Below are 12275 nucleotides of genomic sequence, written 5' to 3' on the forward strand. Positions count from 1 at the left end.
TTAAATTATTAAATTGAGATATATAAAATCAACTTAAAGAGCGCAATTAACATCTTCTTTTCAACATAATCAAAGAAAAACAACTTAAAGTGCAACATAAAAACACACCGATAGTGTTTGTGATCGCTTTAGCCCGGTCAGATTGTGAAGGAAGGGGCTGCCTAAATGCCGCGGTTGTTCACCCGCTTTCGGTTTCACTCCTGTCAGTGAAACACCGGGGTGATGTCGCTGCAAAGTCTGCACCGAAGTCTAGCCTACTTTTATTTTCCATGCCCACTGTTCTACATGTTTTACGCTGAGGACAATAAATCACAAACGAGCCATAGGACTGTTTGCTTATTGAAGAGGGAACTGTTGTAGACTTTTACCCAGAGCGTGGAAAGTAGCTCTGTCCCTGGAAACTAGCAGGAATGGTAACAGCTGTGTGAGGACTGAACATGCGCACAATTTTTTTTTTTTCCATAAAGCAATCTGCGGATCATGTGTGTGCCGAACCAAAATAATTGATCCGAACGGATCACGGATCAATGATGATCCGTTGCACCACTAGACAGAACTGATACTTTTTTTAAGCCAGCACAGTAATAATGATAATGAGTGTTTGTAATCTATCTCCGGGTGTTCCCTCAATAAAACACACATGCACCATCATTGCATAAATTGGTCAAGGGCCATGCTTTCCAGTAGGGCTGCAACTAACGACTATTTTAATAGTCGACTAGTCACCGACTATTGAAACGATTAATCGGATAATTACTAATTTTTTCTTAAATTTAGGATGAAGTTGCTTTAATTATGTGGCAAATGATAATAAACACAAGAAAGATGGGTACTTCAATGAAAAATGCATCTTTTATTCAACTTTGCTGCTGATTCATACAAAAAGTAAATAAAAATGTCCTATCTAAAACCAATTAGGCACAGTGCTCGGTCAGTATAGACATAAATCCATAAATAAATAAACCTCTGTCCATTTTTTAAGGACAGGCAAATGTGTTTTATAAAAAATAAATAATTACAATCAAGTAAACATTTTTTTCCTGTAAACCAAGGACAGGCTCGTTAGCAGCAGTAAAACAGTAAATAAAACAAATATTAAAGCTGCGGTCGGCAACTTTTTTTTAGTCATATTAGCTTGAACTGTCATGGGATTCTGGAAGTAGAATATTAAATAGGCTGTTTAGGAAAAATAACGAAATCTGTAGCTCCCTCTGAAGCCTGTAATCATGCTTGCAAAAACCGAGCGCTCCCGGCTGTTTTTAACCAATCAAGTTAGGGTGGAGGAATCCTACCTGTCAATCACAGCTTGTGCACACGCTGCTGAGCATGAGTCTGCCCCAGCTTGTGTGCGCTCACACTGGTGTGAACTCACGTGCACCACCTCGTCCACAGAGGGGGAGGGGTTTGGGGGGCGATTCGGAGCTTGTTAGAGGTTGGGGGAGGGACCTGAAAGTTGTATCAGTTCGAATTTTCCGACTTTAGACTCGCAATTTTGAAAACCTGCCGACTGCAGCTTTAAGTGCATTTTGTGAAGTAAATTCAGTGGTCAACTGCACAGTCTGTTTCAAAAGAACTTTACAATTCTCCGCTTTTAACAACACAGCTGAAAATAAAGCATTCAGAGTTGTCCAAAATCAAGTAAACATGGACTGTGTGATACAACCTGGACACAAACCTGTCATGGTGGGGGGCGGTCGGTGGCATAGTGGGTTAAGCAGCCGCCCCATGTACAGAGGCTTAAGCCTGGTTTATAGTTGGTAACGCAAGACGCAAAGCAAGACGCAAGGAGAAACGCAAGCCCTTGCGCGGTTGCAAGCCCCCCATTGCGAGCTTGCGTGTGTCACCTCATTTTTCTAAACTTTACGCAAGAAAAGACGCAAGCCTACTACTTGAAAACGGCATACTCATCGATCTGACAGTATGCAGAGCATTTACACACAGTGCACTTCACTCCTGCCAGAGTCGAAATCAGCCGGCCTGAAAAGCTGATTTCCCTTGAGCTATAAACTCTGTAAATATATAACTTTAGCAACATTTGAAACATTTTCAGGCAAGAAAGTAGTCGTTTAGACCGCCAAGGTGTTGAAAATCTGACAAAATACCGGCTATTTACAAGAAGAAGAAGCATGACTCCACTTGAAGAGGTCCTGGCGGTGAATTTCCTTTCATCGTAGTAGGCTTGTCATTGAAAAAACCCGCTACTCCACCTACTGTCCTGGCGGTGAATCGCCACGCAGCACACGCAAGCGCCGGCAAAGCTAAATGAAGTATAAACGTCTCGAGCCATTTACATAAACGCAAGAAGAAAGCGCAAGGGCAGTAAAAAGAAGTATAACTCAGCCTTTAGTCCTCGATGCAGCGGGCCCCGGTTCGATTCCCGCACCAAGCGGCCCTTTGCTGCGTGTCTTCCCCATCTCTCTGCCCCCTGCTTCCTGTCTCTCTCACACTGTCCTATCATTAAAGGCATAAAAAGCCCAAAAAAATACTTAAAAAAAAAAAAAAAAACCTGTCATGGTGGACCGACCAGGTTTAAAATCAACATGAGTCTCAGGCTATGTCGTTCAGTTTGTTCATCCTAAGAAAAGTCAGCATATCCACATGCTCTCGTGTGAGGCTTGCTCTCTTCTGGGAGCAGATATTTCCTGCTGCTGAGAAGATTCGCTCTGCCGGGATGGATGTTGCAGGAATGCACAGAAGAGATCTTGCTAGGTTTGACAGTGTGGGAAAATGCCTCTCATTTTCTCTCCACCATTTTCAACTTACCGAGGCGAGTCAGACTCCGTTTCGTTTAACTGCCCAACGTGCTTTCTCTTTAAATGTTTGTGCATCACCGAGGGTCTGCTTTGCAAACCTTGCAAGTTATCTTTTTAGTCGCCGTATCCAGGCTAAAATGCTCCCGAACTTTAGAAGTTTTGGCACGCATTAGCTAATGTGTTGGATGCCGCCATTTCTGTGTACATTACCGCTCGACAGAGACGCATGTGAGAGTGCATGTGCGACTCTCGGAAGAGATTGTAATTAAGTGAGATGCCTCACTCTGTTTGAAAAACACGTCTGGCGACAATAGTCGACAATGGAATTCATTGTCGACTATTTCTATTATCGATTTTTGTCGACAACGTCGACTAATCGTGGCAGCCCTACTTTCCAGGAAACATCGGTGAGTAACTTGATATCAGTCATGTTCCTTAACTTTTAAGTTTTAGGGCCTAGGTCTGTAGGCCTATTTAAAAAAAAAAAAAAAAAAAAAAAATTTAAAAATGTGCCGGGCCAGAAATAAGCTCTAACAACTTCGCGGAAACAGTTAAAGTTCAGCTTGGGTTGGTTGGACGGCGGGAAGTCTGTTAAAAAAAAAACTGTATCCCGGACACGTGAGCTCAACTGCTGCACTGATCTGCTTCGTTTTGCTCCCTCATAACTAAACGAAACGTGCGCAGGTCTGCAACAATGTTGATATTTGCCATGTGGCACTGGCAACAATGCAGAACTGGGGTATGCGCTGCTTGATCTCCGCTATGTTGGTCTGTGAGCGAGTAAATGACAGGCAAAGCAAAGTGAAATGTCAGAATCGCTGGGAAAAAAAGACGGATTATGCGCTCGATTTTCATCTAACATTGCGTGTCGTGGAAAGTAGCCTAATGAACAAAAATGCGATATCACCGCATACCGCGCTGTTGAGCGGCTATGAGTCACCGCGGTGGGAATTTCCTCACCGCGACAGCCCTAGTTGGAGATGTTCTATCAGTCCGTTGTTGCCAGTGCACTCTTCTTCGCTGTGGTCTGCTGGGGGAACAGCATCAGAGCCGGTGACACCAGCAGGCTTAATAAACTCATTAAGAAGGCTGGTTCTGTCATCGGCTGCAAACTGGACTCATTTGAATCGGTGGTGGAGAGGAGGACACTGAACAAACTGTTATCCATCATGGATAACCCCACCCATCCTCTCCACCAGCTGCTGGTTGGACAGCGGAGCTCCTTTTCCAACAGGCTCATCCAGCTCCGCCGTCACAAGGAACGATTCAGGAAATCCTTCCTACCAGCAGCCATCACCATCTACAACACCTCCCCTCTGGCTGGAAGAGAACTTCAAGCTCAATAGGCCTGAAGTCTCTCCTAAAAAACAATAACAAAAAAAAACCTCTTCATACTGTAGATTTGTACATAGCTAATATTTATTCACTATTTTTATTTTATTTTATTCTATTTGCTTGTTTTTACTTTAATTGTTTACATATCTTTTACTGTATGCTGCTGCAACACAACAATTTCCCAAATTGGGATGAATAAAGTACTTATCTATCTATCTATTACAGGATTTCATAAAGACAGAATCCTCTAGAGTAAACACCAGGGGCCTCATGTACAAAGCGTGCGTACGCACAAAATAGTGGCGTACGCACCTTTTCACGTCAACGATCAGATGTACCAAGAACGAAAAGACCGTGGAAACGTGCGGTGCCTCACGGCAGCTTCAGGGCTGGCGTACGCACATTTCTGCAGCCGTTGATTCTTTGGCGACACCTAATGTTGGGTGATGTTGGGAAACTGTTATAATAAATAAATGTGAAAACAATTAGTCCTCAGACAGTGATGTGCACATTTGAGATAGATGAACAATTAATACTGATAAACAATTAATACACCCATGTGTCTCCATTTGCATGAGTGGATATGAAAGCAGCGCAAAGTGGTGCAATGCATACCATTAAAAACAATGGCTGCTTTAGCAAGGCAAGGCAATTTTATTTATAGAGCACAATTCATACCAGTGACGCGCGGAATGTGAACGACGAAAAAAAACATCCCGCAACCGACCGCTTTGTCCACTAACCCGCCCGTTAACTCAGACCGCAAGAAATATTTATGAAAAAATGTTGACCCGACCCGCTTCCCGTCCCGCTTTTAAAAAAAGTAGCAAATGGTCTTAATGAACATCCTAGCGTCATTGGCAACGCACAATGGACCTCATATAGCCTACCTGCATTCATTTTTAAGGTGTTAAAATTGTAAGATTGCATTGCTTATAAGTTTATGTTGACAAACTTGCCCCGCTTCAGCATTCAAAAGTTAAATTAGCGCTCAGCATCTAAAAGAATACAATAGAGGTAGCCTTCCCACAACAATTTGCTATAGGCAACTTCGCCACATGGAAGAATAACATATGCTCTCACATCACATCTTTTGATGATCTCGGCGAATGAGTCCCAAACCTTACTTTTTCTGCGTGTGTGTTTGCGGAGCTTCCACTCTCCCAACTTGACCTTCTCTCTTGCCGTCTCCATACCTACTGTACTTCTGACCACATACGTCATCTCTGCGGAAGTTATTCAGCCGATAAAGTGTATTTATTTAATAGAACATTGTGTCTACTGTTTGAATTACAAACGTTTACCACGTTATTTTTTAATGTTTATCTCAAACGACAAAACGACCCGACCGATTGCAACCCGAATATCATTAAAAATATTTTTTTATGACCCGCAACTGCGGGTGACTGCGGATGCCTGCAGGTGCCCGCTGGCTTCGAGTCAGCCCGCGCATCACTGATTCATAAACAAAGCAATTCAAAGTGCTTCACAGCTATATAAAATCACAAGAAGGCATAAAAAAGAAATAAGAAAATATAAAAATAGATAAAATCAGAGAAATAAAAAGCATTTAAATTGTAAACAAAAAGAAAGAAATAAGAACAATATAAAATCAGTAGTTAAAATGTGATTAAGTTTTGAGCTTTATTCAAACGCAGATGAAAATAGGTGTGTCTTCAACCTGGACTTAAATACACTGAGCGTTTCAGCTGATCTGAGGCTTTTTGAGAGTTTGTTCCAGACATGTGGAGCATAGAAGCTGAATGCAGCTTCTCCATGTCTGGTTCTGACTCTGGGAACTGATAGAAGACCGGATCCAGATGACCTGAGGGGTCTGGAATAGAAACCGACCGATCGATCGGCCAGCCGATTTAATCTTATAAAAAATTAAAAAAATGATTTCATTTTTTTTTTTAAACCGAAGTAATAATGCTTTGCCAGGCTCAGACATTAAAAGACACCCGACGGAACGCTATCCGCGCAAAACCCCTGGTCCCGGCTGACGACTCACCACCTTGACTAAGCAATTTCCTGCGGGAAATACTGTATAGTAACAATAATCTAAGTGGAAATATAACAAAAAAGAGGACGCTAATCTAACATGTGAATGCTTTATAACATTGTCATCCCATGTCCATTTGTTTTCAACTGCATTGGAGTTGAAGAAGAAATGAAAGTTGCTTAGCGTTGTGGTTACAAGTGCGTTGGGAATGCGCCGACTATGCAAGCCCCCTCAACGCTGGCTCTAAATGAACACCAGCCAAATGCTGGTGAAAATTCAGTTTGGCTGGTAGAAAATAAAACTTACTAGCCACTTCGACCCATTAGTGAGTGTGTGTTTGGCTAGAAAGATTAATATCCACTAGCCATTTTGGCTGGAAGTGTAAAGAAAAAAAGTTAATTTAGAGCCCTGCTGGGGACTGCTATGTTACGATCTAAACTGAAGTAACGGACAATCTAAGTGAAATATTAACAAAAAGAGAACGCACAAATAACAAGTGAACGTTTTAAAACATTGTCATCCCATGTCCATTTGTTTTCGCGATGCATACATGTTTGAAGTTTACAAGTGTTGTGCCTTACTAGTATGTTTTATTTGCATGCCAATTAAGGATAATATGATAGCATAAAAAAAAAAGAAAAAAAACGGCAGGTCACATCGGCCATCTGCTGACTCTGACCGCTAAATATCGGTATCGGCTTTAGAAAAACCCATATCGGTCGGTCTCTAGTCTGGAAGGTTCATACTGGGTCAGGAGGTCACTGATGTATTTTGGTCCTAGACCATTCAGAGCTTTATAGAGCAGCATCAGAACTTGAAAGTCTATCCTCTGATGGACAGGCAGCCGGTGTAAAGACCTCAGAGCTGGACTGATGTGGTCCACTTTTTTGGTCTTAGTGAGGACTCGAGCAGCAGAGTTCTGAAAAAGCTGCAGTTGTCTAACAGACTTTTTAGGTAGACCTGTAAAGATGCTGTTACAGTAATCAAGCCTACTAAAGATGAATGCATGGACTAGTTTCTCCAGGTCCTGCTGACACATCAGATCCTTTAACCTTGATATATTCTTAAGGTGATAGTAGGCTGACTTTGTTACTGCCTTAATGTGTTTTTCCAAATTTAGGTCTGAGTCCATCACTACACTGTAATCGTTTCTCTTTGGCTCCAAAGACAATTACCTCAGTTTTGTTTAGCTGGAGAAAAGGTCTCCTGGTGACATTGTAATATATATCTGCGTGTCATCTGCATAGCTATGGTAGTTTATTCTGTTGTTTTTTTATAATCTGTGCCAGTGGGAGCATGTAGATGTTAAACAGAAGAGGTCCCAGGATGGAACCTTGGGGAACTCCACATGTGACTCTTGTCTGCTCAGATGTAAAGTTACCTATTGACACAAAGTACTTCCTGTTCTCCAAGTATGTTTTGAACCAGTTTAGTACAGTTCCGGAAAGACCCAGTTTTCCAGTCGTTTCAGTAATATTTTGTGGTCAACTGTATCAAATGCAGCACTGAGATCTAGTAAAACTAAGACTGACATTTTTCCACCGTCTGTATTCAGACATATGTCGTTAAACACTTTGGTCAGAGCAGTCTCAGTGCTGTGGTTCTGTCTAAAACCTGACTGGAAGGTGTCATAGCAGTTATTTTGTTTAAAAAAGCAATTAAGCTGTTGAAAATCCGCTTTTTAAATGATCTTACTTGAAAATGGGAGATTTGAGATAGGCCTGTAGTTGTTCATTTGTGTCTTGTCAAGATTGTCCTTTTTCAGCAGAGGTTTGATTACAGCTGTTTTTAGTGGCTCTGGAAACACACCCGACATTAAAGACAAGTTCACAATCAGTAACAGGTCTGACTGCAAAATCTTTGAGACCCTTTTGAAAAAAGCTGTTGGCAGGATGTCTAAACAGCAAGAGGAGGAGTTCAGCTGACGTAAGATGTCCTCCAGGTCTTTGCTGTTAATGGGTTGGAACTGTGTCATGGTGTTTAAACGGGTTTTCGGTGGAGACGGTACATATGCTGAACCTGCTGCTGATGTACCAACTGCTTGTCTAATATTTTGGATTTTGTCAGTGAAGAATTTGGCAAAGTCATTGCAGGCCATGGTGGAATGAAGTTCAGTTGCCACTAACACAGGAGGGTTTGTTAGCCTGTCAATTGTAGCAAATAAGGCCCGAGCATTATGAGCATTATGATGTCAGAGAAGTAGGACTTTCTTGCATTCCTCAGTTGTAAATTATAAGAGTGAAGTTTCTCTTTATAGATGTTATAATGAACCTGGAGATTTGTTTTTCTCCATCTCCATCTCTTTCCGACACTCTCTTTTCCCATTTTTCACTAGTGTGGAATTTCGCCATGGAGACTTCTTCCTTCCAGAGATAACCTTCACCTTAATGGGAGCAATAGCATCCATAACATTTAACATTTTAGTATTGAAGCTACTGACGAGCTCATTGACTAAAGCCCCGGACAGGGCAGGTGTTAAAGAGAAGACCTGGTTAAAGATCTCACTACTGTTTTCAGTTATACACCGTTTTGAGATCACAGCTGCAGTATTAGAAGACTTTGCAAATGGTGCAATTCAAAGAGAGCGTGTGTTCAGAGACAGAGAGGATTAGCTGGCATATGATGGCGACTGACTCATTAGCCGTTTTGAGGGAAATCCTCCTAGAACTGTGCGCAGAGCTGCGGCCGGCGTTGGAGCGCAACACAGTGAGGAGCCATGCGCTGCCTGTGCCCACAGGTGATGTGCACACTGGGGTTCCAACCGGGGCATTCCAGAGGTGATGTGCACACTGGGGTTCCTATAGCAACCGGGGCATTCCACAGGTGATGTGCACACTGGGGTTCCTATAGCAACCGGGGCATTCCACAGGTGATGTGCACATTGGGGTTCCTATAGCAACCGGGGCATTCCACAGGTGATGTGCACACTGGGGTTCCTATAGCAACCGGGGCATTCCAGAGGGAGCTGGCCACCCGATTGGGACTGTGCCAGTCTACCCTGAGCCGAGCCATGCCAGTCGTGTGGGACAGAATTATCCGCATCTCAGTCAAATTCCCAACAGGGAATTTAAAGCTCAATTTGAAGCGAGAGCCGATTTTGTAATCGGAGCTATCGACTGCGCACACATTGCTATAAAAGCGCCATCACATGATGAATTTGTATGTTAACAGGAAACATTTCCATTCGATCATGTACAGATCATATGTGATGCGTAAATGCAATTAACCAACATTGTGGTGAGGTGCCCTGGTTCAACGCACGATTCATACATTCTGAGTAACAGCATTGTTGGGAACAGACTTACAGGGCGGAACTGTGCGTGATGGTTGGCTTCTTGGTGAGTAACTTCATTCTTGTAATTGTCCTAATATTATTCCCCGTGACGTGCATTGAGTATGTGCGCCGCAAGTCTTTGTACATGAGGCCCCAGAGCACTAGAGGAGACTGATGTGCAATGATGCAGGACTAAGTTTGGCCAAATGGTGGAGTCCATCAGAGGAACAGTGCTGGAACACACTGCCAACTCGTGTTAGAAACTGGGACAATTCCACCACCTTTAAAAAAGACCCTTAAACAGTGGTTGAAAACAGCCAGAGCTGCTCTCATGGGTCACCTCTTCGTCTTTTCCCTTTTGTGTACGGACTCTTAACTTTGATGTGAATCTTTCAAAATATTTTCTGTTTGTTTGTTCTTTAGTTTTTTGTCATGGTGTATTGTCTGTATGTTTTTATGATACTTGCCTGACGACAACGGATGAAATTTAGCAACTGTGCTAACTCCGGCATATTTACATAGATGCTTTGCTGATATGTTGATTAATGTGCAGTGTCCTAACCAAATAAATAAGAAATAAAATAAAAACCTCCTCCACACTGACCTGTGGCCCGGTGGACCCAGAGGATGAGCGGGCTCGTTTCCTGGTGGAGGGGTTCAGCTCCTGGTTCAGCTCCTGGTTCAGCTCCTGGTTCAGCTCCTGGTTCAGCTCCTGGTTCAGCTCCTGGTTCTCCTCCTGGTTCAGCTCCTGGTTCTCCTCCTGGTTCAGCTCCTGGTTCTCCTCCTGGTTCTCCTCCTGGTTCTCCTCCTGCTTCAGCGCCTGGTTCTGCTCCTGGTTCAGCTCCTGGCTCTCCTCCTGCTTCAGCGCCTGGTTCTGCTCCTGGTTCAGCTCCTGGTTCTCCTCCTGCTTCAGCGCCTGGTTCTGCTCCTGCTTCAGCTCCTGCTTCAGCTCCTGCTTCAGCTCCTGGTTCAGCTGCTCCATTCTGGTCCGACTGATGGACTCTGCAACTGTCAGCACATACGATAAGATCCAGCTGTGGCGTGCAGCGGGTTAAACCACACCCACTTTTCTTCTTCTCTTGATAACCTTTCTGCACAGTTTTTAACCATCCAGTCACATTCCATTAAGGCGAGACACGCCAGGCAAAAACATTGATTTTTCATATACTTACAAAATCTCTCTGCTCACCTTCCACTGCCTGCATGGTAATGCTCCATCTTACTTAAAAGACCTTCTCAACCTTCACTGTCCTTCACGCTCTCTCCGTTCCTCCAACACCAACCTTCTTCACACTCCCAGAACCCGCTACCGCACCATGGGAGACCGGGCCTTTACCTGCGCTGCCCCTCGGCTGTGGAACGCTCTACCTCCACATCTGAGGGCTCCACAGACTGTGGAACACTTTAAAACAGGCCTGAAAACCTTTCTTTTTACCCAATGTTTTAATAATCTCCCTTTGAATGCTCTGTCCTCAATTTATTTCGTTTTTGCATTTAAACGACTCACTACTTTTATTTGTGTATTTTATTTGCATTTTACTGTCCCTGCTTTTGAACCTAATATTTGTCTTTTATCCCACTGTAGCACTCCGAGATTTTATTGTAAATGTAAAGTGCGTTATAAATAAAATTTATTATTATTATTATTATTATATGTGTTCTTTAGACCTGCTATAAAGAAAACGTTGAAAACATAAATTCAAATGTTTATTTTCTTACATTTTGTTAACTAGCACGTTTCGCCCGAATTTACCAAAAAGTTAGCATTCCAACGCGCCATGCCGAGCTTTGTCTATTTACTGAAGTCTGTCATAACCAGTATCGCTGTAAAGCTCTGAGTCTCCTACAAAATTATGTCACCCAAATAACGGCACTTCCTTTCTATCAGTAACCAATCATGGATGTCTAAAGGCGGATTTATAGCTAATGACAGAATCTCATTGGCTGCTGCTTGTTTCTGCTAACGTGATTTGCTCAGACGTAGGGCTGTCACGGTTACCGGTGTACACGGTAACCGCGCTAAAATATTTTGACGGTGAGATAACCTTCTGAACTTCAAAACACGGTGTTATCTCGGTGGGTTACCTTACCGCACACCGTTACACCGGGAGAGCTTTCATTTCCCTAATACTCCCACGGTTACACTGTATTACACTGTTACTGCGCTAAATACTTTGCATTTCAAAACATAATGTTATCTAGGTGCGTTACTAGAGCTCTACACCACACACGTGACACTTTCGAACGTTCGCGGGCGCCACTAGTCCGAGGTTCTTTTCTCACACTCTCTCACTTTAAGCATGGCAGCAGAAGAAGCGATGGTACCATTTTTCCACCTTCTAAGCGCACAAAATCGGAAGTGTGGTCCTACTTTGGATATTTCAAAAACTCTGAGGGGCAACTGGTGGAGGACGGTGCCCCCGTGTGTAGGACATGCCGGCGGAAGGTATCCGCGAAAGGGAGCAACACATCCAATTTGATCACTCACCTACGAGACCATCACCCGCAGCTGCACAGCCAGTGCAAGGTATATTTGTTATATTAACACATAGTTTTAGCTGAAATGCTCGAAATAACTTTTGCCTTCGGGTAAAGGGGAAATGTAACAATTATATCCGACTGTCAATAATGTTAAATCGTGATAATAATCATTTACATTTCATTAGCAATGCACCTGCTCTAGTGTGTTCACCATTCTTAGATGGGCGCTAAACGCCATTCTAAGCTAAGTTGAATAGCTAAACTTTGATATGCCATGAGACAGTGAAAATAGTGCAGTGAAACACATTAATGATTAAGTTACTTCTGACTTTGGGTCAAGGGAAAATGCAACGATATACCCGATTGTCTATAATGTTAAACCTTGATAATAAATGTCAGTGTCGAAGCACGCCCACTGCTAGCATTTAAA

Source organism: Odontesthes bonariensis, chromosome 2, assembly GCF_027942865.1.
Source record: "Odontesthes bonariensis isolate fOdoBon6 chromosome 2, fOdoBon6.hap1, whole genome shotgun sequence".
NCBI lineage: Eukaryota > Metazoa > Chordata > Actinopteri > Atheriniformes > Atherinopsidae > Odontesthes > Odontesthes bonariensis.